The sequence below is a fragment of the Talpa europaea genome (assembly GCF_964194135.1).
Source record: "Talpa europaea genome assembly, chromosome: 7".
NCBI classification, from domain to species: domain Eukaryota; kingdom Metazoa; phylum Chordata; class Mammalia; order Eulipotyphla; family Talpidae; genus Talpa; species Talpa europaea.
In genome coordinates this window covers 130,885,675-130,913,453 of record NC_140074.1, presented here as the reverse complement: position 1 = coordinate 130,913,453, position 27,779 = coordinate 130,885,675, and positions in this window count along the sequence as shown.

The following is a 27,779-nucleotide window of genomic DNA, read 5'->3' as shown; positions in this document are numbered from 1 at the left end:
AGACAGATCTTCCTTTGAGGGCGCTTCCTTCTCAAGCCCCCCAGGGCCACCCTGGAGCTGTTCTCCACTAGACCTTCTCTTCTGCAGACACACCTGCCGCTCTCTGTAGACGTGGACCCACAAACCTAACGACGGGCTTTTCCTTCTAACTAATGGTTTGCTTTTAAGCCAGAGGGGCTGGCAGACCTCTCGCTGGCTGCCCATCACCCTGCCCTTTTGGAGAAGCGCTGTCGCCCCTGACGTGACCCCGCAGCCCTTGGCCAGTCTGCCCTTGGCTAGGGGAGGACTCCAGGGGACGCAGCGGCCCCTGAGAGCAAGAGCGGGTGCTGGGGAGGGTCTCCTGCTGGGACAGCACCCTGATGCCTGAGAGAAGCCAGTGCTGGTGACCGTGGACTGCTGTCCCCGGCCAGTGGGGCTGGGATGGAGGCCCCGGGGCTGGTGTGGACACCATACTGTGGCGGTCTCCACATGGGTCGTCAGAGTCCCACAGGGAGGCTCTGGTGTTTAACCCTGTGAGGACCTTCTGAGAAGGTGGTTGTGCACCACTGAGGTGATGCTCTTGGTCCTAAGCGCCACGGTATCAGCCGGTAACAGCCATCGTGAGCCCCCCGCACATTCTGGGTTCTGAGCCTCAATTATCCTAAGGCACACACACCCGAGGCCTGCTCAGACATGCGTGTGTGCCCAAACACACACGCATTTGCAGGGATTATTATCCCTATTTTATTTTTTTAAAGATTTATTTATTTATGCATATAAGAGCTGGGGTGTAAGCCAGAGGTGCAGGGGATGAGAGGATTCACCAGAGACAGAGTGGGGAGCAGAACAGGCAGATTGACTATAACACACTGCTGAGGGGAGCAGCGGGGAGACAGGAGAGGTCTGCCACGCCGTGTGGGTTTCTCTCTGGCCTGCTGGGGATCAAACTCATGCTGCAGAGGCTGTGGATTGCCTCATAGTGCGGTGCCCAACCCCTTGCACCACCAGGGAGGCCCAATTTTACAGAGGAGTTAATGAGGCACAGAGAAGGAAAGTAAGTTATCAGAGATCACACAGCCAGGAATGACTTTCCCTTTGCTCCCCTTCGGTCCTCCCTCATTTGTCACTTTGGATGAGCCTGGAGGTTAGTTTTCCACATCAGACTCGGTCAGAAAGTCCCTCTTAGGATGAGACGTCCAGCTGGGTCCCTTCATCCCCCAAGAAATGGCCCTTCTCTTCCCTAGCAACTGTCGGGGGGGGCCAGTAGCTCAGCAGAAGACCCAACCCCATAGCTGAGGAGGGAGGAAGGAGCAGAGGTTGCCTTGGGCTGGGTTTGCAGGTGTGAGCTGTGGGGCCCAGGAGGTTTTGGGGGGAGAAACAAACTCGAGACCCCTCTGCAGCCCGCTCCCTTCTCCCATCCCACCACAGCTCGGAGCTTCCCTGCCCTTGTGCTCCTCCTGCTTTCTCCTTTATATCCTCTCGACCCTCTCCCTCCCTCCTCCCTCTTAGCCTCAGAAACTTTGCTTTTATTACTGTGTGGCAGTTTCTAGAAGTATTTTGCTTCGTTGAGTCATTCGCTGCGGAAATGTCCACTATCTGCCTTTGTCCTTCTGACGGGCTGCTCTGCCGTATTCCCTCCAGCTCCCCCTTCTTGCTCGAGCTCGATCCACTTCAGCGCTCAGGTGCTAATGGAGACTGAGTACATACTGTGTGCTGGGCTGCCCTACTGTGTGCTGGGCTGCCTGGCAGTGTGTGCTCTCATCCCTCCCAACACAGAGGGGGCTCCTGTCTGCATCCGGTTTTACTGATGTGACCGGCCCAGCGTGGCCCAGCATGGGGGTGTCAAGGCAGGGTTTTAAACCAGCCCCCCTGGGCTGGGTAGTGTGTCCTCTGGTCAGTGCTGGCTCGAACCCCTGCTCCCTGGGAAGTCCTCCTGGGGATCTCATCCCTTAAGCCAGAATTTGACCTTGGGCTTTCCAGGACTGACATTTTAGCCCAGCCTAGTGCCGACACTCCACGGAGGTGACAGCATGTAACTATCACCTTGAAAGAGAAAGCATGACAGTGGCGTCTGAGTCTTGGATGGGGCCTCTTGGGTGGCCTCACACCTGCAGCTGAAAATGTTGGCATCTTCTTACAGAGGAAGAAAAGATGGTACCCAGAAGGGGCAGGGGAAGGCTGGAAGCCAGTCCAGCCAGCCCAGCAGCTATCAGATGGGGTTCCCAGCATTGGGGAGGAGGGTGGCATGGAGTGGGTAAGAGACACTCTTGGTAAGGCTCCCTGGTGGCTGGGGGTGGGTTTGAGAGTGATGCTCCATTTCCCCTCCTCTCCCCGGCGGCCTACTTGGTCACCACCTTCTTCTTCTTCTTTTTTTTTTTTTATATCAGCTTTATTGATCTTTCATTTACATACTGTGAAACCCTTTTATTATAAGGGGTGCAGTGAACTTTATCTCGCCACCCAGGCCCCACCTGTCTCCTGATTCTCCCCTTAATCGAGACCTTGTGTAGGCGGCCTTGCATGATCCGGCCTGCTCCGCTCAGTGTGGTGGTGCTGAGCAAGTGGCCACCACTGTTTGGCTTTGAAGCCCGGGTGTGCCCAGGCTGTGACATACGTGCACAGCTATGAATGAGTTAATGGGATCTTGGCAGCCGGGTGTTTGGGTGGAGCCGGGGCGCTGACCTGGGCGTCAGAGCAGCGTCCCTCCCGATGCCCAGGCCCACCTTACCAGCCAGCTGTGCTGACCTGGCTTCCTCATCTGGGCTGCTGGGGCTTCATTAAGTCATAATGACAGACGCAGAAGGTCTGTTTCCTGGTCATTAGAGTAAGCGGAAGATTAGAACCGGGTCCAGCCCTCTACCAGCCAGGAAGGCCTTGGCCCTCCCATCTTGCTGTACCTGCTCCCCCAAAGGGTCTGGAAGGATATTGGCAAAATCCCCCGCCCCCCTGAATGCTCCCCAGGCTGTGGCTGATTTTCCTCTCCCAGGTTGGCTGTCAGGTGTTGTTTATAAGAGTGGAGATGTCCACGGATCCCATTTTCATGCCCTTCCTCCTATCTCCCCAGCCCCGGCCCAACGAGGCAAGGAGGGAGGAGGCTCTTATTCATTCTGCAAACACAGCTTGCATGTCTGGCCCAGGCGGGGAAGCAGGGTGGAGCAGACACAGCTCAGGGGGTAAACTGAACAGCAAAGGCAGTAAATTTGCACAGAATGAACAAGATAGCCAGAGCCCAGACGAGGGAGGACTCTCGACTTGCTGGGGAGGACAGAGAAACTGGAGGGTGGGCTGCAGTGAGGCCGGAGGGGCTCGTTGGCGAGGGGACAAAGGTGGAAGGACACCTGTGGCTTCTGGGCTGGAGAGGAGGCGGCAGTGCTGGCAGAGCTGTGATGGGTGGGCTGTGCGTGGTGAGGGCAGAGAAGGTGGGAAAGCTTGGCCGGTGCCAGCAGCCCACGGACCCCCATCAGGAGGCTGCAGGGGCTGCGGCGGCTCCTAACTTGGTGTCAAAGACAGGAGAAGGTGCTGGAGGTGCAGATTCACACTCTGCTGGACTGGAGGACGGGCTTGGCGTCAGCGGGCTGGGCAGTAGGTGCCGTTCTCTGCTGCCAACCCTGGGCCATCTTTGGTCACTTTCTCTTTCCATTTGACATCACTGCTCGGCCTGTATTTGTGATCCAGGATGACTTTATATTAAAAAATATCTCACTGCATCCCGCCTCCCCATTGTGCATGAATTGCCCTTGGGGGGTGTCTCTGCTCCTTCCCCCGGCCCAGGCAGAGGGCTCATGGCGGGCACACGGCTCTTACTTGGTTCTCAGCCTCGTTTCTGACTAGCAAGAAACCCCTGGTTGGTGTGTTTAGTCTTAGCAGTTTACACTCTTGTGCAGAACTGATGTCACCGTTTGCTCTAGACAAGCCCCGAGTAGAGTCTGGCTTCAAGGTTCAGCTTATCATGTAAATGATGCCATGAAAGCTTTCCCCTCCGTCTTACCTTGTGGCCAGTCTGGATGTTTTAATAACAGGATCCAACCTGCCCATCTTCCTGGCCTCTGGTTTCTCTGTTTCTTCCTCCCTCCAACTCCACATCCCAGAAATACTCGGAGGACGCTCTAGTTCTGCTTTTGCTTTTGGATCCGCTGGCCCCCAGCTGCAGGGCTGTGCAGCCTGAGCCGGTTTGCCCCCTTCTGTGGCTTCCCAGGCTCAGGGGAGAGGGCAGAGCCGCCCAAGAACACGTGAAGGGGGCGCTTGAGTCTCCAGGCTGCTCTGTGTCCTCAAGCCCCCCTGTCCACTCCTGCACGCACTCTCCACCTCTCTCTGCCTGCCTTCCATCCTGGAAGACCGCCGGCACAGGGCCTTTGGAAAGGGGAGCTGCCTGCACTGGGATTCCTTCCCACTGAGGAGCCTCCCTCCTGTCCTGATGCGTCCTCTGCGGCTCCGAGCTCTAAACAGACCCGCCCGGAGGAGAAGAGCTGCCCGGCCTCAAGCGCCGTCAGTGGCCCTGACCTGAGATTGCTACGTGCAGGGTGCACTGGTGCGTGTGTGTGCACAACGATGTGTGTGCGTGTGTGGGAGCATGCACACGTGTGTGCATTCCAAGAGAGCTCGCCTAAGTCCCTACGCTGGTGGAGGGAGGGACAGTGATGGGAAGCATCAGGCGGGAGCATTTGCAATGGTCAGCAAGAGGCTCTTGTTCTCTGTCCCCGCGGTGGCCCAGATTTTAAGTGTCAGGAAATTTGAAAACTTGGCTGGCCTGAAAGAAACCTGGCTGACGTCTCCCTGAAGTGTGGGCGCACTCCCCCCTCATCACCCTGGGGTGCCTCTCAGAGGTGACCTCTCTGTCTCTGTCCTTGTGCTTTCGGAACAGGGTGATTCCTGCGTCACCTGTCACTGGTGTCCCCCGTCCCCCCGTAGGTTTCCACGGCCCCCCTCCGGCTGCCATAAATACCTTTGTATCTTTTGATTATTATTTTTCGTAATATCGGGAGATGTGTGAACAGATGCGAGTCTCTGGTCTGGCAATCATGAGCTTTGTCCAGTCCCTGACGCCCTGGGGGGTGGGCAGGGCTTGGCCCGGGCCTGCCTTGGCCCTTTCAGGAGCTGCGGATCCCCTGTCTTGGGGCGGCAGGTGCAGACAGAGAGGGGTCCTGGCTGAGAGGCGGCTTGCTGGGGTGCAGGTGTGGGGTTCCTGAGCCGCTGCTCTTTCCACGCAGCTCAGGGTCACCTTTGGACTTCCCTGAGCCGGGGGCTGTCGCTCCTGTGTGGACCCCCCTCCTGCCCATCCTTAGGAAAAAAAAGAAAAAAATACATTTTACACAAGGGTGTTACAGACGGTCGTGATCCTCGTGCAAACATCCTCAAAGTGTGTGTTCTTTGTTCTGATTTTAAAAGAAATTAAACCATTTTTATGGGCCCTTAAAATTTGTGGGGTCCTGATCCTGTGTCCATCTCACCAAGGATGAGCCTCTGGATCTGAGAGTGGGTCCCCCAGGAGCTCAGCCCCCCATTCCTCAGTGTTCTTGGATGACTTCGCGAGGCGCGTAGCCTCCCCGCCACGTGGGCCGTGTTCAGGAATGAGCAAAGGAGACATTTACCCAAAGCAAAGCTGATTTCTAGGTCACTTTCTCCAACATGGGGGCCTGGGGGGCTAGGGTGAGAGAGCTCCTGCCCCCCTGGAGTAGGGTCCCCACGGATTGGCTTGTGTGTGTGTGTGTGTGTGTGGCCGGCAGGAGCTGTCAGTCCCTCGGGTGGGAACACAGGTGGCGTTTGAGGGCCTCCTTGCGCTTGACCTACCTTGATTGGATGGGTTCAGTCTTGTGGGTGTCGTGAAGGTTGGCTGACTCGTCCCCTGCCGGGAAACCATGCTGGGGGGTTGGTCCTGACATAACACGTGAGTGCAGGATGTGAAGGAGCCGGTGCCTGGGCCTGGCTGTGACCCCCCTGAGCACTGGTCACAAAGATAGGAGCTGCCCCTGTGGCGCCCTTGTGCAGGGTGGTCCGGTTGTGTCCAGGGGTGGACGGGCTGGCAGGGAGGTCCTCTGTGTCTGGGAAGCAGGGCCCGTTGGCTGGGGCAGGGGCGCTGCCTGGTTGCCCCTGCTGTGGAGGTGCAACCTTGACCCTGTCATGTTGTCTGAGTGCCTCAGGGGCACCCCTGGGTGGGGTGTGTGGGCCCTGGGAGGGACCGACTGGTCTTGCAGCTGGGTGCCTGTGGGCGTGGAAGACACACATGCACAAATGTACATGCACATACACGTGTACACACACGCACACACATACACTTCACCTTCTACCTGGCGACATGGCACATGTGTGACCCGTCATGGCCGTGTCCTTGTAGAAGTGTTTAAGACAAACTGGGCGGGCGGGGAAGGTCGGGGGGCTCTGCCCTGGGGTGGCGAGGGGCTGAGGCCCCTGTGGGCTGCCTAAGCTGGGCGCAGCTTGTGCCTCGGCTGGGCCACCCCAGCTCCGCGTCCCGGCACACACTCCTGAGAACTCGGCTCCTGTTTGCCTTTGCGGAGGTGCTTTGCTAAAGGGAAGTCGCCTCCTGTTGGACTCCCCAGGCCGGCCTTGGGAAGCACTGCATGTTGGGGACCCCTCTTTATCTGCAGGATGGGGAGCTGGGCCAGCCTTGGGTGCTGCTGAGGGCCTCAATGAGGTGTCCACTTGCTCTGGTCTGTGGGGGGACATGCTCCCTGCAGTGCCCTGTTGTGTCCTGCCTCTGCAGGACCATCTTTAATCCTGGTGGCACTTGCGTGCCTGCAGACAAACACAGATGCAGGCTGAATGGCCGAGTTTGCTGCCTGGTCTACTAACTGCTCACTGACCAGGCCAGTGGGCGGACATGGGCAGGTGGGGATTCAGAGGTGCCAGGTGAGGGGGCTGCATATTGCAGCATCTTGCAACTCAAAGGTCATGGGCCTGGCACGGGCCTTCCTTGCTCTGGTGGTGGCTGGAGGGGCTGCCTGTCCCTCAGCCCGCTGCTCTCCTGCCCCAGGAACCTGCCCAGGGCCCAGACCTCCTGCCCAACGCTGGGGATCTGGTGCCCTCGTGTGCTCAATGGGAGGAATGCAGGCGTGTCTGCAAATTCCTCACTTCAGAAAGGACAGAAAATCCTTTTCTCACCCCGATGGGGCAGCGCTAAGTTTAGTTGAAATTTTATTTTTATAAGTAAAGGGAATAAAGGCAGGACAAATAAAGGTGGTAAAAACATAGGGGAAGCCACAGACAAAGGTAGGATGAAACAGTCTATATAATTGCTAAGGATGGCCTGTGTTCTAGAACTTTCTAGACCGGTGCCCTCAGTTCTGGTTAGGCTGCACTGCCCACGTGTTGTCAAGGGTGGAGATGGCTGGGGTGGGAGCTGCTGTGCTCCCCCAAATGCTGTGTGGCCGAGGCTTGACTTCTCACAGGAAATTCTGAGCTGCGGGGACCTTCTAGGTCCATGCTTGTCCTGTCCCTCTCAGGAGCCTGTGGGTGCTGGCGAGAGACAGGCCAGTGCAGGGACAGCTGGGTGAAACGAAGGTGCTTTTCCACACAGCACATTCCAACCGCCTGCTGGTGGCTGACTTTCTGATTCACTCGTCCTGGGGAGTCCCGAGAATTGGTGTTTCTGATAAGCCCTGGGTGCTGCTGCTGGTTGGACACTGCAGGTGCGAAGAGAGCCTTTCTGTCCCCCCACCCCCCCCATGAAAGGTGCTGCTGGGAGCTTCTGGTGGGAGGCATTGCATAACCTTTGAAGCTCTGAATGCCAGACCCCACGGGGGGGGGGTGAGGGGTAACCCTGCCTGGAGGGCAAACCCCTTCCTGGGAGACTCGAGGGGCTCATGGGTTTGCCCTGGAATGGGGGGCCCTGCCTCTCCCCGTGTCCCCACCCAGCCAGCTCTAGAAAAGTTGTCTAACAAGCCCATGTGGTGGTTTGAGGGTCGCTGTATTTCAGCCTGGAAAAGGTGTAACAGGGGGGTCCCCAGGAAAGGGGGAGGTTCCAGGTTCCCTGCCCCACCCAAGGGAGGGTGGAGCTGAGCAGGGAGAGAAGAAGCTGCAGAGGAGACTGAGGAAGGAAGCAGGATGGAGCCAGAAGGAGCCCTGGAGGAGGCGCATGGAGCCTAGAGACACGTGAAGAAACTGCACTTGCTTTTGGTCGTGGACGGGGTGACACAGATGTGGGTGAGACCCGTGGGGAGGTGACCATGGCAGCTTTTATCTTGATTTTGACTTTGCTTTTTAACTTCTGCGTTTGTCTGGTTGTTTCTGGCCCTTTTCTGTGGGTCCCCACTGGAAGATGCTTTAGACTTGGGGCAGGCTTTGGGGCCTTGCACTGGGCCGATCCCATATAGATGGAGTTTTACCCACAAGGGGACGGGTCACTTTGGGTGCTTCATTTAGAAACTAGATTGTTTGCCTTTCCTGTCTTGTTTCCTAGTTGCATTAAAGTTCCCTCCCATTAAAGTCTCCTATGTTTTGTGTTGATGCGGCGGGTGGCAGAACCCTATATAGAATAGGCAGGTTTGTGGGGCTTGGGCTGCCCCTCTCCCTGCCCTGTAACAAAGGGTTTAAATTAGCTGCTCCTCAGCATTCTGCTCCGTGCTCAGTGAAGCCCAGGTGTGTGCATGCATACCTGTGTGCACCTGAGGGCGTCGCCCCATGGCCCAGGAGAGAACAAATCCGTCTGAGTTGATTTTTGACCAGCGCCGCCCTTGAAATGAACAGTGGATGAGCCGAGACCTGGGTGGGGCTCTGTCGCCATCTGCTGGCTGTTCTCTGGATCGGCTCTCAGAAGAACTTGACCCCATCCCTGGAGCACCCCACGGACACCCCCGGGTCTGATGGGAAGAGGTGGTGGTCGTCTGTGGTTGACTCTGGCATGGCCAGCGGGGTTGTGGCCAGTTGGGTGCCTTCACCCCAGTGCTGAGACTCCGCCAGCCCACCACTTCCTTCCTCAGGTTCCGTCTGGAGGGAGGCTGCTGGTCTGGGAACCTGAAAGAAGACAGCTCCTGGCACGCAGCACCTGTTCCCCCGTGGGGCCTGCGTCTGTTACCGGGAAAAGCACAAGCAGCCATGGCCAGCTCCCCGCCGAGCAATTCCTGGGGGTGGATGGTGGTTTCTCCCACTTCCCCACCCCATGATCAAGTACGTTTTAGAAAAAAAACTTCCTTCTGAACAATTCTAGACGGACCAAAAGTTGCCAAGTCAGTACAGAGGGCCCTAGCCCTCCCCTCCCCTGGTTTCTGCTGTTTCTGTGTCCCCTGAAAGCTGAGACTGCAGCCCGGGTGCAGCCTCTCCACTAAGCCACAGGCTTTGCTCTTCACTCGATCACCCCCACCCACAGGCTTTTTCTGCTGGATTTGACTGGAATCCCGCGTTGCGTGCCGCCCTCTCTGGTCTGTGCTGTGCTCAGTCCTTCTTTGCGACGAGCTGGGCAGCTCTGCACGGTGCTGGCCAGTGGGTTGATGAAAGTCTCATTCTGGCGTCTCTGTGTTTCCTCCTACCGCAGGGGCGTGGGGAGCCTGGTGCCTGCCAGATTCCTCCACTCCAGGCTGTCCTTTCATTTCCATGCTCTGTCCACGGGATGGGAAGCCCCCAGCCGGCCCACCCCCTGCAGGGGAGGCCCCCCCCTTAGCTCCTCAGGTGTCTGTAAGGAAATCTCGCTCCCCACTGACTCATCCAGTCATGTCCTGGCATCCGTGTGGGCACCCGGATACCGACCGAGACACATTTTTCCTTCCCTTCGTCATGGAATGATTCAAGTTTAGAGGGGTAATCCCTCACTCTGGTTTTGGGGTTCTGAGGGAAACGTCCTTTGTCATTTCTTTGAACTCTAGATTCTTCGAGCGCTCGTGCGCTGAGTGTGTCTGGTCACTCACTTGGGTTTGAACCCCGTGGGGTATCTCGGGTACAGCGAGAGCGAGGTTTGCCCGTGGGACCTTGGCGATGCTCTGGGCTGGCTGAGGACTTCGGGGGTCTCACTTGGGAGAATCCACAGGCCCTGGAGCCCCCCACTCCTACCCCAGGTGGAAATCCTGGTGCTGTTCATGCTGCATGTGTGTGGACACGTGGCCACTCGCTCCGGCCTCAGCACCGTCACCCACGGGGCGTGACCAGCTGGGTCAGGCCCCCGCCGCCCATCGGTCTTTGCTGATACTGACCCTCAGAAGGTTCCGGGGGAGGCTGAAGCACTGTCCCGTCTTCTGCAGGATGAGGCGGGCAGGCCCAGCCGCTCAGGGCTGTCTCCAGGCTCACGGCCAGCCTGCGGATCCAGGCCATCGCGGAGTCACTGCACGTCAGCGTGGACGAGTTCCGGAGCGTCCACTGGGGCTCCTGGGGGGCGCTGAGCTGCGCCCCTCCCCTGCCTGTTTACTATGACTCGCGGGGCTGGCATTATACGCCTCCTGGGCTTCCAGGCAGGGGATGGAGACGCCCAAAGTGTAGCCCCCAGAAGGCTCAGCTGGGGCGGCCCCGGAGGCGGCCCGTTACCCTGGCCCGAGCGCCTTTCCTTCTGGCGTCCGTGTTAACAGCAGGTGACGCGACTTCCTTTTACCCACGAGGAAGTGGAGGTGGAGAGGCAGCTCTCGAGGTCGCGGAGGTATAAGGAGAGGAGCTGGGGTCACACCATTGGCCCCCTCACCCCTCACCCCGAGTCGGCCAAAGAGAAGGTGTGGTTGGTGCTGGTTTAGGCGCCGCACAGCCGGCCCGGGCGCCGACGCCCTTCTTTATTTGTTTTAAAATAAGAGTAATTGGTGTTTGTGGTGTAATCCGTGTGTTTGGGGCTGAGTGGGTCCCTGGGTGACCTTGGGGCGACTGTCTGGGTCGTGGGTGAGATGAGAAGACGCCTGCGTCTCGGGGAGGATGTGGCGGCTCCGTGCAGGGGTGCTGAACCCCAGCTCTCCTGGGACGCTGCTGCCGTGGAGAGGGAGAGCGCGTGCGTCCTGGTGACTCCTGCCCGGCCTCCACCCTGTGCCTCGGGCTCCCCTCACGCTGGCAGGAGGCAGAGATCTGAGGGGGGGCCCCCGCGGGGCACAGGCTCAGGATCAGCCTGCGTGTGCAGAGCGGCAGGCCCACCCGGCTGGGCAGACCATGAAAACGCTGTCCGTGAGGAATGCAGGGCAGTTGTGGGCTCGGGCGGGGTGCCCCTGGCCTGAGGGTCTCGGCCTGAAGGGGGAAGGGCTGGGGGACTTACAAAACCTTTGTAGGACTGTGACCTGCTTTGGGGAAAGGTTGAAATATGCAGGTTTTGCTGCCTCCTAGGAGACAGCCTCAGCTCCCCACCCCAGAGCCCTCAGCTGGGCAGGACCTGTCTCCTGTAGGTGCTGGAGGCTTGGGGTCAGCACCCATGGTTTAGTTTTTAATTTTTTTAATGTTTTAATTTTTTAAATGTTCTAATTTTTTAAAACCAGAAGGAAGAGGACCTCCCTGGTGGCACAAGGGGTTAAGTCTCAGCAGTATGAAGCTATCAGCAGCCACTGCAGTAGGAGTTCGATCCCCAGCCAGGGAGCTACCCACATGGCACAGCAGACCTCTCCTGTCTCCCTGCTGCTCCCCTCAGCAGTGGATTTCAGTCCATCCACCTGTTCTGCTCCCCATTCTGTCTCGGGTGAATCCTCTCATCACCCTCCCCATACCTCTGGCCTGCACCCCAGTTCTACTACGGAAAAATAAATAAAAATAAATCTTAAAAAATATAAAACCAGAAGAAAAAAATAAAATGTTAAAGAATATATGCTAAGGTACCCAACCCCAGTTGTCTTTATGCTGTGTTCTTACCAGCACTTAGAAGACATGGTCTATGTATTTTTAATGAAGGCCCTCAAAGACCAGCGTGCCCACTGCATCGGCGCTCAGCCCTGGAGCTCACCTGCGCTGCCAGGTGGCCCGCCTCACAGGTCTGGAAATCGACAAATTCCAAAATGCCCATAGTGAGCCAGGTCTGCAGCCCCAGGTCCTGGGGCAGGATCCCGTGGGAGATCCCCAGGGCCCATCCACACAGTCATGGCTTTGGAAAGGAGAAAATAATCGTCAGAATCACACCTATCACGACTGCTGAGTCTACCAGTCAGGTTATAAAAGTCCCATTTGACACAAGACTTTTGAAAAATAATTAAATCTTTTTTTCTTTTGGTCAAGAGGAATTCAGACTTGAGTTCTTGGCCTCAGGAGACACTGAGCCATGGGTCTGGGTGGTGTCCCCACAACCATGTCCAGTGATGCTTTTCCACTTTGCACCCCATGATGTGATGCTCAGACTCTGGTTGAAGGATAGAAGTGAAGTCACAATTAGAGAGAGCCTGGAATTCCCGTCTGTGCTCTTAAAATGGGGGGGACCTCTTTGCTCAGATCACCCTCACAGTCAAGGTCCCAGGAGGCCAGACTGGGACGTGGGCGGGTGCTGGTGAATGGGGTGCCTGAACATTGGTGGGGGGCCAGGCCAGGAGACCCCCCAAGACCAGCCTCAGGTGGTCAGGCTCATACTGATGATGTGGTTTATGCCAGTAAAAGGATAAAAAAGATAAATATAGATGATGGATGGATGGATAGATGAGTGGATCAGTAGATAGATGATAAGGATGGATAAATAGGTATGTCATGGGGTGATACATAAGAAGGCAGGTAGGTAGGTGATAGGTGATAGGTAGGTAGATAAATAGGCAGAAATCAGCAAAGGGAAAGGTACATAGCATGAGCCTAGAGGAAAACAGGCACAAGCTTCTGGAACATTCTCCCAGAGGAGTCAACCACACTGGACAAGCCACCCAGCATGGCCAGGAGCCCCACAGGGCACTTGGCAGCGGGGGTGTCACTGGGAGACCTAGAGTCAAAGTGACTTTGGCCAAGCTGGGCATGGCTGCCCACGGAGGAGGCCGGAGCAGTGATCTGAGATGCCGTGAGGATATTCAGACTTCGACTAAAAACAAATACCAAGAGAAATTTTTAAAATATAGCTTACATGCTAAATTGATACGATTTGAGATATATTGGGTCGCATAAACGTTACTAAAGTTAATTTTGGCTTTTTCTTTTTAGCTCTTTAATGTTGCTCCTGGAACATTTAAAATTACTCAGGTGGCTGGCGTTGTATTTTTCTTGGTCGGCACCGGCTTACGCCAGGCACTGTTCTCAGCTGTTTCCTCCTCCTGTCCCTTGCAGGGAGATCCCCTCCTCCTCCCACAATGCAGATGGCAAAGTGGAGGCACTGGGAAGTGAGGTCACTTCACCCAGCTGCAGGTGATGGGGTAGCAGAGCTGGGGTTGTCCCCAGGTGCCTGGTCCCAGCACCCACATGTAGCCTGGGAGACAGGACATAAATACTAATGTCATAGGGTTTCTGTAGTGCCATGATGCCCAGAGAATTGTTCTGAATGGTGCGGGGACATCCTGGAGGGCTTCCAAGAGGAGGTGACATTCGACAGGCTTTGAAGGTGGTTGGCAGAGGAAAGAGTGAGTATTCCAGGTGATGGAGTTGTGGGCACACAGATGCAGAGAGAGAGGGCGCCTGGTGTCAGGTTGGCGGGATGCAGCTTGTTTGGGATATCTGAGTGAATTGTGCAAGGAGATTTAGGGGGAAGGCGGCAGGCATTGGCCGACTAAGCATACTACATTTAACCCGAGTAACTTGTGATGTGTAATGTCAACTGTACAGAGGCTCAGAGAGGGTGACTAATTTGCTGATGGTCACACAGCTCTTAACCAGGGGGTGGGGGTGAAACCTTTGGTCGGCTGATGTTATCCACTTTCCTCTGCCATGTTCACCTGGAGATTTAAGGAGTGGGCAACAGAAGTTCCCATGGGGAGCACACATGCCTGAAGAGGAAATTCAGGAGAATGTGGTGTCTAGGGAGGGACCAGGTGGACAGATAAGGAAGCCACGGCCCCGCCCCCCTCTTCACAGTCCCCCATGTCCTACACAGTTTATAACTGTCTTTATAACCTCGTGTCTATTCATGACATCATTCTTCTTCTTAAGGATGCTGTGCCTCCTCCGGAAAAATGTATAAAAACATGGCTTCACCCCCGGAGAGGAGGCTGAGTGAGGATGGGATGGGGTGAGGAGTGGGTTCCTGGCATTGAGACCCAGAGTTGGCTTTGTGCTTCATGGAGGCCGACCTCGGGCAAATTATTTAACCCCTAGATGCTTCCCTTTCCTTTCTGTAAAACAAAAGCCATAAACACACATATCTGCTAAGCTTGTTGCAAAGATTAAATAATGATATTAGTATGAATGCCATAAAGGAATCAACACTGTGATTCCCAGATAGCGAATGCTCTGCTGTGATTTCCTCTTATATAATGTTCTTATTCCTGTGTATTGTTGGGGTACAGACGGAATTATCCAGTACCCCTCTGGGGTCTACAAGGTGACAGATAACCAGACCAGCCATCAGAGTGATGAGAGAAAAAGTCACAAAGAAGCGTAATCATAACAGGTACACCTCCTGTGTGCCTGGAGAGGCCCGGCAAGCCCCTCGTGGCTTCTACACATCCTAATGCAGCTTCGCTAAGACAGAGGGACCTGAGAGGGAGAGACGGAGCATCAGGCCTGGAGGTTACCGGAGATGGCGCAGTGGACACAAGGTCTCCAGAAGAAGCTTCCCTCCTCCACTGAAAAGAAAGGAGGTTAGGTCTTCCCGGCAAGTGCCCTTCCTTATAGCAGTTTACATGTAAATATCTTTTTCAAAAATAGCCTCACGCACTCTCAGAGGCCCTCCCATGGAATCAGCCTTGCGCCAAAGACACGTTTAGGGGTGGCAGAGTTTTGCTCCCCTGCAGTTTATTTCTGGTTGGTGTCCTCGGGGCTTATTTATTTTTATGTTGGGTTGCCCCAGGGGTTGGGGTTGGGGAGAGCACGTGCTCTTCTGAATTACCCCAAATTTTGGTTCCGAAGAGCAGAGCCTGTCCTGGGAGGCATGTGCCCTGTGTCTGGAGAGGGGTGTCCCATGGTGGGGGTGACCTACACCCAGACTCTCCAGGGGCACATGTACCAGCTCTCTCGGGCCTGGGGCTGCATGCCTGAGCTTTGCTGTGTGTGTGTGTGTGTGTGTGTGTGTGTGTGTGTGTCTGTCTGTCTGTCTGTCTGTCTTGTGAAACCCCAGAAGGCATGGCCGGCCGGCCTGCTGCCCATCAGTTCTCTTTTTGCTCTGGCCCCGCTCTTGGAAAACAAATCTTTGTGACTTTGAGCCACTTGCTGGGGGAGAAGGGTGGGTCTGGGATTGCAAAAGCGGCCCCTGGACATCTCCGGGGCAGCCTGTTCCAGGCCAGCTCTGGGTTGTATAGCGCGCCTGGACAGCTGGTGTCCGTCTGCGGGCTCCTGCCTCGGGGCCTGGAGTGACAGCTTGGCGGGGCGCAGCCCCTCTCCAGGTCTCTGGAGGCCAGGGCGCTGGACCTCTGCCCTGGGCCGGCGCCCGCCCCTGCGCCGCTGTTCTCCGCGCGGCCGCGTGATGGCGCTGTGGCTCCACCGGGCGCAGCCTGTCCTGCAGCCCCGGCCTGGCCAGGCAGCAGCCCAGGCACAAAGCTGCTGCCCAGCGCCAGCCCCTCTGCTTGCAGCCTGCAGTGGAAGAAGTTGGGTCATTGGCTTTTTTCTCCTCTTGTCCTGGCAGGACAGAGGTTCCTGCCCCCCCCCCCCCAGTTCATTCTCTTTAAAACACGTTTCCTTCTTTCTTTCTTGTTTTGATGTGTTGATTCCCTGCGCCACATTTCTGCGGTCTCCCCAACAGACACTTACCGGGTCGCTCGCTCGGCCCCAGCCCAGGGCCAGCCGAAGAACTGCAGTTGCGTTTTTAATCTCCACTCCCATTTGGAGGAGGAACTGAGGGAGAAACGGCGAGGCTGGTGGGTTTCCTCTTTCCTAGCTTCCCTGTGGTTCTAACTCTGCGCCAGAGAATCCCTCTTGGGCTTGCGAGGGGCAGAGAGAGGCGTTGGAACCAGAGTTCCAGGACCTGCCCTGGAATGCAAAGACAATTGCAAAGAAAAAAGGAGCTTTTCCAAGTGAACTTTTTGCCCCGTCCCAGACCTTCTGCAGCGGGCTTTTTATAAAATACTGAAAAAAAGAGATAAAAACATCTTCACAATGTTGCCCCCAGAAATTGCTTTTCTGTTTGGATAGTTCATTCTCAGATTGATTATCATTGTCTGGAGTTGGCCTCACCAACCCCCCAAATTGGCCTGGATTGTTCGCCTGCTTTTTCCTTGAACACGGTGAGCGTCTCCTCCTGGCCAAGGGGCTTGCGGGCGGGGAGTGAGGCTTAGTGTGCAGACGGCTCCAGGCCAGCCTTCTGCGTGACAAGCTCTCCTGGAGAGGAGACTCGGACATTTGGGGGAGGATGGCCTCACTGCAGCTTGCTGGGGGACAGGATTGGGTAGAGGCGCCTCTTTCTGAAGACCAGAGTTGCCCTGTCTCATTTTGCAAAGTGAGCAGTTCACGTGAAGCTTGCACTGTGTGCAGGGGCCCGAGTTCATGCCTCTGAGCTTTGGGTAGGCCTCCTGCTACCTCTCACCCTTGCAGGAGGGACTTCCAGGCTGCCCGGGGCCTAGGGACAGAGAGGCAGGGGTTGCTGATGCAGGCCCAGAAGGCCCGTGCGGGGGCCTCCCTCGGGCAGGCGAGGCCTGCTGGGCTGCTGCTTCCTGCTGCCTGGAGGGAGGCCTTATCCAAGGGCAGCTGTGCTCCCACCTCCGGGGCCAAGGGCAGGGGCAGGGAGGAGCTGGGCTGGCCTTGGCACGCTGTCCCCCTCCTCCTGGGCAGCGGGCAGCCACCCCCAGGAGCAGGAAACTGTCTTATTTTTCTATTATTTTTTTTGCTGCTACTGCTAGTCTCCTGCCACCCTGCCTGGCCTCCTGGCTGAGGCACACAGGGCCCTGTGGCTTCTCAGTGTTCTGGAAAGAAACTGCTGGGGGCTGGGACAAAGGAAACAGCCCTGCAGCCCCCCGGGCTCTGATGACCCCTGGGAAGGCGCAGTCAGGCCTGAGCCTGTGGTGGCCCCGGGGCAGGACAGCCAAAGGCTCCCCAGCCACAGGGAACTTTGCCCTCTCCAGCTTTTGTGATCTTGGGGGAATCACCCAATATTCCCGGCTTTGGTTTTCTTATCTGGAAAGTGAACAGTGCTCAGTGATTGTAGGGCTGGTGTGAGGGAAGCCAGCACCAAGTGCTCATGTCCTCGGCCTGTGAGTTTCAAATGCTTCCAGCGCCGAGTTCTGTGCCCGGGGCTCTGTTGGGACCGCGCTCACTTCCCGGTGGCCGCCGCTGGCCTGGACGCTGGTGGGGGGCCGAGACCGGATGCCACGCACTGCAACGAGAAGGAGAAACTCTGAGCCTGGTTCAGCTGCATTTAGCTGAGTGGCTGTCACCCCCACCCCAGCGGGACGCCTTTCCCATCACGCTCCCCCACACGCGCGCTGCCACCTGGACGCCCATCCCACACTCTGCCAAGGCCCCTGGTGTAGGGTGTCGCGGGCATCTTGCTCGGGAAGTCGTGGGGTCCGTTCCTGTGTCCGAAGCTCTGCAAGCAACCAGCCTGGAGTTTGAATAGAGAGAGGAGGGAGGGGTTCCAGCCCGGGCCCCCCCGCCGTGGCCAGCAGATGTGAAACAGTGGCCTCGTGCCTCCTTTCCTCTGGCCGAGCGCCTCCCTTCCGCGGAGGCATGTGCTGTGCCGTGAGCCTGTGTGCTGCACACACATGTGTTTCTGTGCACACGTGTGCCTGCGCCTCTTGCTGTGTGTTGTGCGTCTCTCTGTGTGCATGTGACTTTCTCTGCGTCTTTTGTGCAGGTGTGTCTGTGGATGTGCACGTATGTGCGTGTCTGTGTGCCTGCGAATCTGTGTTGTGTGCATGTGTGCGCGTGTTCTGTGTCTCTCTCCTGACCCCCCGGGGCAGCCTCCACAGCCCCCCAGGAAGTAGAGGCTGTGACCCCGGGTGTTGCTGAGAACCCTCATCTCTGGGGAGACGGGCGGCCTGGGGAGGGTAAAGGAAAGGAGAAAGCAGCTGGCCAGAGTGGGGTGAAAGGTTGGGGGTGACTTCTGGGTCTGCCCCGTGCCTCTGTCTCCCTGCTGCTGTGGCTGCGTGGGTTCCTGTGAGGTGGCGCCCTATGAAGGAGCTCCAGCGAGGGCACCTCCCTCAGGAGGCTCTTCTGGCTCCTGGGCCCTGTGGGAGGGGTGAGCATGGGGTGCTGGGGTGCTGCCTGCTGAGCACCCAGAAATGGGGGCACCCTTGTCGGGGCGTCATTTGCTGTCTTCCTGCCGGGTCTCAGCAGCAAGGGGCCTGCTGATAGGCAGGCATGGCCCAAGCGTGGGGATTTCACCATCTGGCTGCTTCACTGCAGGAGTTCGGCTACTGAGGTGCCTCCCCCGCACCCTGTGTGTAGAGCATGGTGGAGCAGTTTTAGAGGATTTGCACACACAGGCACATATGCGTGCACACATGTTGTTAATGGGGTGGGCCTCTGTGGAGATGGTGCCAGCACAGCCGGTGCAGGCCAGAGGTGGCCCCCAGACAGATCAAGAGGACCTGCTGAGCTCCTCGGTGCATCCCAGTGCAGTTACCCAGACACTTCACGTGCACCCTGAATTCCCGGATGCCCACAGGGCCTCTGCACTTGTTAACCCTGTTGTTTTCATTTTGTGAGGCCAGTGCTGGCCCTTATGGCATTGCCCAGGTGGACGCTGGCCCTTCTTTTTGCTCTAAAAGTAACCCCAAGGCTATGGTTTGGTGGTGGCATGAGAAGGCCCTGGTGGGTGCTGGCATTTCCCCTCTGTCCCTCGCATCAGACTCTTCCTTGTGAGCCCCCTGCCAGGGGCAGGAGGAGCCTCTGGGTGAGTGCCATCTGTGTCCACCTGCTGGCCTGGGGCCTTTGGTACCCCAGTCATGCTGCTTGGGACAGGCCTGTGCTGAGAACAGCACTTGGCACTGAATGGGCACAGAAGAGCGAGTGAGCTACCCGCTGAGCCGAGCTCACCGTGTAGACACTTAGTGGTCACTTCTGTTTCTCCACTGCGTGCCACGCCTGGGTGGTGCTCTTCCTCGGTTCTCTTGGCACCCCCCTCGCTTCTGGAAGGTAGGTATTATTATTACATTCAATGAACAAAGGCACAGATTCAGAGAAGTCCAGCAACTTGTCTTGGGTCACGCAGCTTGCTGGGACCTGACACTGGCCTTTCTGCCTCTCCAGGTAGCAGGCACCCTGCCTGCCCAGCTCCTGGTGGCGCTGAGGTCAGGGGTGCCTACTAGCCCGCAGCCTGCTGGGTTGCTTGAGGGAGGTTAGGGGTGCAGAAAACAATCTCAGGGACAAAGTGACTGATCTGCTCTGTTGTCTTGAGCGCCTGTCTAGTGAAGAGCCCCATTGGGCAGACACAGCAGCCCAGTGCCTGCTCCCCGAGGCTGCCTGGGGACAAGGGCAGGAGGGGGCTGCCCAGCCCTCAGGGCAAAGAGAACAGAGGTGCATGTGGTTGTCTCCTGAGATTTGATCTTTGTTGTCTGGGAGTCATTCCAGAGCAGCCTGACAGCTCCGTGCTAGAGTCAAACCCTGCTGGGGTTTCTGCCTCCCTGGTAGGATCTCAGGGGATAGGCACCCCTGACCTACCCCGTGGCTCTCGGGGACCACCATGCTTACACCCGAGGCCTTTTGTCTGTAGGCGTGGAGGGCAGGGCTCCCGATCTTCTCCAAACTTGATGACTCAGCTCTGGGATTGGCTTCCTGTCTGCAGGGCTTGCTCTCCAGACTCAGAAGCAGTGGAAGAATCTCTCCCTCTTGGATGGGGGACCAGGAGCCGGGGTGAGCCTGCTTGGACTTAGGACTTCAGCCTCAGTTGAAGTTGAGGTTGCATGCAGTTGAGGTTGCACCCTCTGCCTCTCCCGAAATCCTGTAAGACTCACTCTCTGAAATTCTAAGTGTGAGAGTAAAAAGCAAAGCCATTATTAGCTTGGGCAAAATGAACAGTGAAGAAACTCGCTTAGGTAAATGGCAGGCTGAACCCCAACCCCACACATGGCCTGGGGTGGAGGTGTGGGCTTGCTCGGCAAACACCTGCACCTCGAGTGGGCATTGATATGTTTTTTTTTTTTTTTTCAAAAATAAATCTCTTATCTCTAAATCTTCATGGGAAAAATTTATTCATCTGTTGATTTATTCAATAAATATTGGCTAAGCAGATGCTATTTGCCTGTCACGTGGTACAAGCTGGTGATACAGAGGTGAGTGTAGGTAACTGTGCTCAAAGAGTAGGTGGAAAGACTTGTGAGCAAGTTGCAGTGGTGAGTGGGGAAGAGACACGGAGGAGTGTGACTCTGGCCCAGATCTGGGGAAGGAGATAGTGTGTATAAAATGGGTAGCTCAGCGCCGGGAAGTTGTGCTCAGAAAAAAAGTGAACTCCTATAATCTTTCTGATAATAAGATAACACCAGTGTCCTCTTCTCGTCTGCGTTACCATTTCTTCATTCTATATCCTTAATGTATATCCTTGTGATAAAATTAGAAACTATGATGCCACTTGTCAAAGGAAGATTTGACATAAATAAATATCATTTAACTTTGGGTGTTATTTTGAACATATTCAAATGCCAAGGTGCTGTAGACCGACATGTTTGTACTTTAGCGTGGGTTGAATTGGTTGGCATTTGAGTTTTGGAGACACTGGATTATTATCGATAGCCTATGTGTTTTGATGTTGGAAAGGAATTGTTTTTTTAAATTGCTTTTCACACTTTGTGTTTTCTTTTAAATTTATTTTTATTTATGCATACAAGAACTGAGGTATAGGCCAGAGGTGTGGGAGGTGAGAGGACTCACCAGAGACAGAGTGGGGAGCAGAGCAGCCAGATCCATTGAAACACACTGCAGAGGGGAGCAGCGGGGAGACAGGAGAGGTCTGCTGCACCATGTGGGTCAGCTCCCTGGCTGGGGATCAAACTCATAGATAGCTTGATAGTGCTGAGACTTTAACCCCTGTGCCACCGGGGAGGCCCTACTTTCTGTGTTCTTATGTGTTCTGAATTGAGGCTAATCACCCCTCGGGAGTGTCCCCATGTGTCCAGGAGTTTGTAGGGGCCCTTTTGTGGGAAGGTTGGGGGCAGGCCAGAGTGGGTGACTCCAAGGAGAAGAGGCTGATGGTGAGAAATCAAGATAACCGGAATTCTCTTTCTTTTGATACTTTTCATGTCAAGATGGAAACCCTCCTGGGTGACTGCAGACAGAAATGAACTTATCTTTCTGGGAGGTCCAGAGGGTGGGCACAGGCATTTCTTTGTAACCTGGAAATTTCTTGGATGTTGCCTTTATTGATTCTCAAAATTCCTGGGAATTTTTGCAACCTGCCATGAAATGACAGACTGCAGATCTTTTATTGTGGATAGCCAAGGCCCCACGGCCTCCTGTCCTAAGCCCAGGTAATCTTTCAGAAGTGATGAAGTCTCTTCCTTCCTGGCCTCTCCTGTGGGTTAAGTTGTGGGCACAGGCACAGACCCTCCTAGCCATAGGACATGTGCTCACTCTGCCAGTTGGCGCGGGTGAGCGTGACAAAGTTGTTCCCCCGTCGGGATAACTGATGGGCTGCGACTGTTCTCACATCGTGTGCTCCAGATACCCCAGAGGGAACTTTTCCACCCAGGCCCTGTGTGGGTGGCAAGGAGGGGGCTTGGGATCTTTGGTCAGGACAGAGATAGGAGTGAGGAAGCAGGGGTGGGGAGCCAGTGTACTGGGAGATAATCAAAATGGAAAAGAAACAAATGTTGTGAGAGAGTTCCTTTATGCATCACATCAGCTGCAGAATTTTTTCTGCAGAATTTCGGCCAGTGGGGAGGTTCTTTTTCAGGATAATCTGATGTGGGCGTGCTTGGGTCTGCCTCTCCTCCACCCCTGTCCGCAGCACCATGTCCTTGGGAACATTTTCTCTGTTCCTCCCCATCCCCCCTCCCCCGAAGGAGCCTCAGGACTTACTTGGTGCCTAAGTGGCGACTTACTGGGTGGTGCAGCTAATTCCTGAGTAGCAGAGGGAGGAGGGTAGGGGAGAGAGTGTCCCTGCTGCCGCTTTGGGGGTCAAAGTTACTGTCTTTGCTTCCCCTCCATTTTCCAAATTCGTGGGTTAATTCAGAGCAAAGGGGAAGAGCTTGCTGGAATTCATACTGGTTGCACTAATCTGTGTGACTTTGAAAGTTGATTAAACTGGCAAAATGATTATTTTTAGGGTCTTTGTGGAGTTGAAAATGTAAAGATGGGTAAGTTCTTTTCTGTTAGAAACGGTGAGAGGACTTAGCTTTAAGTGGGTTGTGCATCTAGACACAGAAACCTAACTTTTCCTGGGGTGTGTGGGGGTGTGTGTGTGTGAGAGAGAGAGAGGTGTTTGCATATGTGTGTGCGTGCACACGAGTGTATGTGTGTGTGCACGCACCTGGGCCACACCTCTGAGTGTGCACACACATCTACAGGACTATAAATAAAAAGCACAAGTGATGCCCTGGGCTGGGGCGGGCCCCTCTTCCTGGCCTGTGCACTCACACTCAGTGAGGGACACAGATCCCCGCTGGAGGCCGAGTCCAGGAAGCGGCTCTGGAGAGGCGGCCGCGGGGCCAGGCCCCCCATACTGTTTTACCAGTGGGTGTGTTTTCCTGGAGCTGACTTTCAGGCTGAGTCCTAACCTTGATGCTCTCGGGCCCCGGGGTCTAGCCTCGGAGACGGGCTCCTTGCCTGTCTCTTCCTGTGGATGACCTTGTAGGTTGCCAAGGTCGCCCAGAGGCTCTTTGGATGGGGCGGGTGGGGGCGGGCAGGCAGTGGCCCTTGCGAGCAGGTGTCGAGATGCCAGTGAACACTGGCGGGCGCCGAGGTGCCGGGAACGTCCCTGCCCCCGATTCTACAGGCGGCAAGGATGTCCGGAGGCTGTTCTGGAGATGGCAGCACGATTCGGGGCGGCGGCAGTGGGCTTGGCGAGAGTCTGGTGACTTTGTCATGCCTTTCAATGCTTGCTTGGCAAAACCCATCCAAACAGGAAAGAAGCTACTTGAAGTGAATTTCAATGACTCTCCTCCCTCCAGATGACCTGTGGGGAGCACCGGGGTGGGGGTTCAGCATGAACTGCTGGTTGGGACCGTTTAAAACAAGCAGCTTGGTTCTGGTTGGGCACAAAATGAATGTGTGATGGTTTAAAAAATGTCCGTGTGCCTTTTGCAGAAGAGTAATGTGGATGAGTCAGACACATCTTACACGGACAGCTTGGTGGGATTTTACATATGTGTCCGTCTGTGTAACCCAAGAAGTAGAAAGTCACCGGCAGTCCACACGGTGCTGTCTTGTCATCCCTCGCTACCCCGCCCCCCACCCCCAGAGACACATCACTGGTGGATTGTATTGATGCCCTCAACAGACAACCCCACCCATCAGGGAAAGATGGAGTGTGAACCATGGTGGATCTTGCCACCTTTTGGTGGCACAGCATGGAGGCAGCATATTTTAAGAAACCCTTTATCTGGCCCAATTTCTATCCTGAGGGTTTTCCTGACAATTCATGCATCTTATTCCCTGCAGGGGCAAAAGCAATCTCGGGCACAATTATGGCTCCATTTTAAGAGCAGCTGCACTTGCCATCCTCTATCTCTTTTTGTTTTCATGGAGCAGTCTTCGCAGAGAAGGGGTTGAAGCTGTGGATTCCTCGAGAGACATCGCCTGCCTGGCCGGCAGGAGAGGGGAAACCAAGCAAGGGCCTGGCTCGGCTCTGCCCGGGGGGCCTTGGGAGTCAGTTACGCTGGCATCTGCCACCCAACCCTACTGCCTTTTCCATCTTCCTCCTCCGATCCTCCCTTCGAGAGTGGTGGAGTTTGGTCTTGTCGCGTGGAGGTGTGACTGTCGTGTCGATTTCTGCGCACGTGTTTCCAGAGCTGCAGCTCAGTGCCCGTGAGCGGATGGCCGTGGGCGGATGGGATGATTTTCAGTTTCCCTCCAGGAAGGGTCTCTGGATGCCAGGGAGGCTTTCACCCCTTCTGTCGGCTCCTTGTCTTGTGTCCGGGCCTGGGGAGACGGAGGTAGGTGGTAGAGGGACTGTGGCTTTGCAATGGAGTCCGTGGAAAGAGTCTCCTTTTTCTTGCCCTGTTGGGGAGAAGAAGGCTTGATGTAACGTAGGGTTTTCCCCCCATTATTTATTTTTGATCGTGGTAAATAGATCGAACATAAAATGGACCTCTTTGGCCATATCGATGTGCTCTGCTCCGCGACATTAAGTGCATCCACAAGGCTGTGCCCCCTTCTCTGTCTGGAAGTCCGTCCGGAAGTCTCTTCATTTGGCAAATCTCTGTCCCCATAGAGCAGCGACGTTCCATGTCCCCCCCACCCACACACACCTCTGCTCCCTGGACCTCACCGCCCTACTTTCTGGCTCTAGGGATTGAACCATCCTTGGTGCCTCGTGTAAGTGCAATTGTACAAAGTTTGTACTTTTGTGCCTGGTTTGTGTCCCTGAGCCTCCTGGTCCACCCAGGTGGAAGGAGTAGCAGGATTTCCTTCTTTAGAGGCTGGACGCTGTCCCGATGGGCTGCAGTGGCTGCTTACAGCTTTTGGAATGCAAGGGCCTGCAGACCCGGAGTCTGCCTGGTATCATGTCCAGAGCTCTGCTGCGTTCCTGCCCAGTGTGCCCTTGCCTTGTCCTGAGAGCTCCAGGTATGGTCAGGGTTTCTGGGAGTAGGAGGCCGACTCGAGAACATGGGCTCTGAGGGGAGGTGGCCCATAGGACTCCCCATTTCCAGTGTCCACTGCACAGAGAGCTGTAGGGTGTGGCTCATACTTCTCTCTTTTGGCAAGTCACCTGTCCTAGATTTCCAGAAATGTGATTAGCATTGTTTAACCGGGGCTTAAAGGTCACAAACAGTGACGTGGTTTGGGCATCAGCTGTTGGCAAGGCGGGTGGGATGTGGAAACCTTTCATTGCCCTCTAAGTTAGCGTTATCTGAAGGCTTTTGGCACAGTGTTTAAGATCTGTTTCGGGGGGAGATTTAAGGTTTTATTTATTAAAAAATTATTTATGCATACAAGAACTGGGGTATAGGCCAGAGATGTGGGGGGTGAGAAGATTCACCAGAGACAGAATGGGGAGCAGAACAGGTGGATCTACTGAAATACACTGCTGAGGGGAGCAGCAGGTGAGACAGGAGAGGTCTGCTGCACCATGTGGGTAGCTCCCTGGCCAGCCGGGGATCAAACTTGTGCTACAGTGGCTGCGGATAGCTTCACAACACTGTGTGTAACCCCTGGTGCCACCAGGGAGGCCCTGGAGGTGATTTTTGTCAAGATATTTGTTCTCTGAGGATGGGCCTCTCTGAAGCCAGACTGTTCGTTTTGCAAATGGCACCTCTGCCTCAGGATGGCCTGAGACAGCATCACAGGTGCTTCCTAGACCCCCAGTCTGTGCCAGGTAAGACTCATGTGGTGAGTGAAAGGTGCTTTTCTGGGTGGGGATGTTTTGTATCCCGAGGACCTGGGGCGGGGCAGAGAGTCACGTGGAAGAGCATTTGTGAGATGATTTCTTGGCCCTCATGGAGGAAGATGAAGCTCACTGGCTCTCATGGTGGAATGTGGAACAAGAGGGCCTCGTAGGTGACCCGGAGAGCGCTGGCAGAGGCTTGGGGAGGCCTCCTTGGGTCTCTGCTTCCCCTTGGCGGGATGAAGGTAAACTTGGGCTTCTTTGTTGGAGTCTGAGTTCCTGCCCGTGTCTGCCAGCTCAGCGGCCGGGCACACAACTCGGACCCCAGCCAGGCCTCGGTCCTCGCCTTGGGGACCAGTTTCAAGAGCGTGTTTAATACACACCCCTGCAGACTCTTACCACCCTTTCTGGGTAACACTTACTTCATTGCACTTTTAAAAATGAAAAAGAAAACCCCGCTTAGCAGACTCTGGGTAATTGGGGCTGACAGATGTCACTCAGAATTTTATTATTTAAAGCCACAATGATTTTCCAAATAACCTAAAAATATATAATCCAACCTCAAAATAGTGTCCCGTAACAGAGGCTGGGGAGCCCCCTAGGAAATGAAGTCAGGGTTCTGGCGCCTCCATGGTGCCCTGGACCTTCCATGTTCCCCAAAGCCCAGGCACGTGGCATGCATAGCCCAGCGTGGCACCCATACCTCACCCTGGCACCTAAGTCAGCCTGGCGCCTCTATGTACCCCCACGAGGAGTTTTCTCCCCATTCTGCAAGACTGTGGGGGGCCGTGGGGGCCTGACCACCTTCCTGCAATTTGAAGACCAAAGCAGCTCTCAGCCTGCATGGGCTCTGCCTTCAGAATCTGAGCGGCAGGTGGGCGAGGCCGCTGTCAAAGGAAACAATGGTGCTGAGAACCTGCTAGGGTGCAGGTAAGCACACCTTGATTAAGCCTCATGGTGTTCATTATTCCTCATCCATATTAATTTTTTATTCAGCCTCAAGATTGACATTAACTACATGACACATCACTCGTAATAAGCCATCACTCATTAAACCACCTGGGAGAAGCATAGCCCTATTCTACAGATGAGGGACTCGAGGCCGTGGGAGGGGAAGGAGCACGCCCCGTGGGTGGCAGCAGCGAGAGGTGGCGGAACCCGGGTGTGAGCCTGGTGGGTAGGTCGGGGTTTTCAATTTCATCGCTGGCTGTGCACCCTGTGCAGGCAGCCCTGGGCCAGAGGGTGGCACCCCCTGGCCCCTTTCTAGGACTCGGAATGACAGAACTGGTCCGCCTTGAAGGGGGAGGGCTGGAGGGTCCTGCCCCCATTTTCTGCACCCCGCCTTTGCAGGGGGCTGTTCCGGGGGCGTCCTGTGCTCCCAGGTGGCGGTTCCTGCAGCATATCCTGCTAGAAGTTATCTCTGCAGATCGTCTCCAGGAAGCATCTCCGGGTGGCTTCCGAGCCGGGGGAGCGGCAGGCCGGGCTGCCGGCTTCTGACTGGCTGCTATTTGGTTTTCTCTGACTAGATCTTTGTTCCTGCGGAGCCCTGAGCCGCCGAGCTCCTCGAGCCTCGGCTTGGTCGGGGCCGCGTGGAGCGCTACCCTGGTTAAGTAAACACCGTTGGAATATTACCTGTCTGTTAACCTGTCAAAATTGCTTTACAGCCCCCTTTTATCTCCCCCCCCACGGAATTTCCCCTGGAGTTTTCTGCCTGCTCTCCAGTTCCTTTCCTCCCCGGCCCTCCTCCAGCTTGCGAGGCCTCCCCCACCCCCTGAGTCATTAAATATTGTCAGAGTTCCGCCACTTACTGCCGCCTTGTTTGCCCAGAGTAGATAAATCGTTGTTGACTCAGTGATGCAGACAAGGGTGCTGGCCTCCCAGCCCCGAGAAAGGAACCAAGATGCCTGCCAGGTGGGCGAGGCCCGGGGGCTGCGGGGCTGGGGGAGATTGGGGAGGCGGGGGTTGGGGGGAGACTGGGGAGCCCGGCCTTCCTGTTCCCCAGGCCACTTCAGATGGGGCCAGAAGGCCGGCTCTCTGTCCCTCCCCGCCCCTTCCACCTTCCCCCCCAGACACCCAGTTTATACATGTGAGGGTCTTAGGTGAAGGCTGGGGTCTTAACCTCATGGTCCTGGAAGCTGAGACCTGGCTGTGGTTTGTTTTGGGTCTGGCTTGTGAGTTCAAGAATTCTGTAGGGATTCATTTTTATTTTAAAATGTAAAATATATACGACATAAAGTTGACCCTTGTCATCATTTTACAGTGTGCACCTGAGTGGTGTTAAGTACCTTCACCGACTGTGCTCTAGTTCCAGAACATTTTCCTCATCTGCACAGAGGGTAGCCCCGCGCCTGCTAGCTGTCACCCTCCAGTCGCTGCACCACCTGCCTCTGCACCCAGTATTCTACTTTCTGCCTCCACAGATGGGCTATTCTGG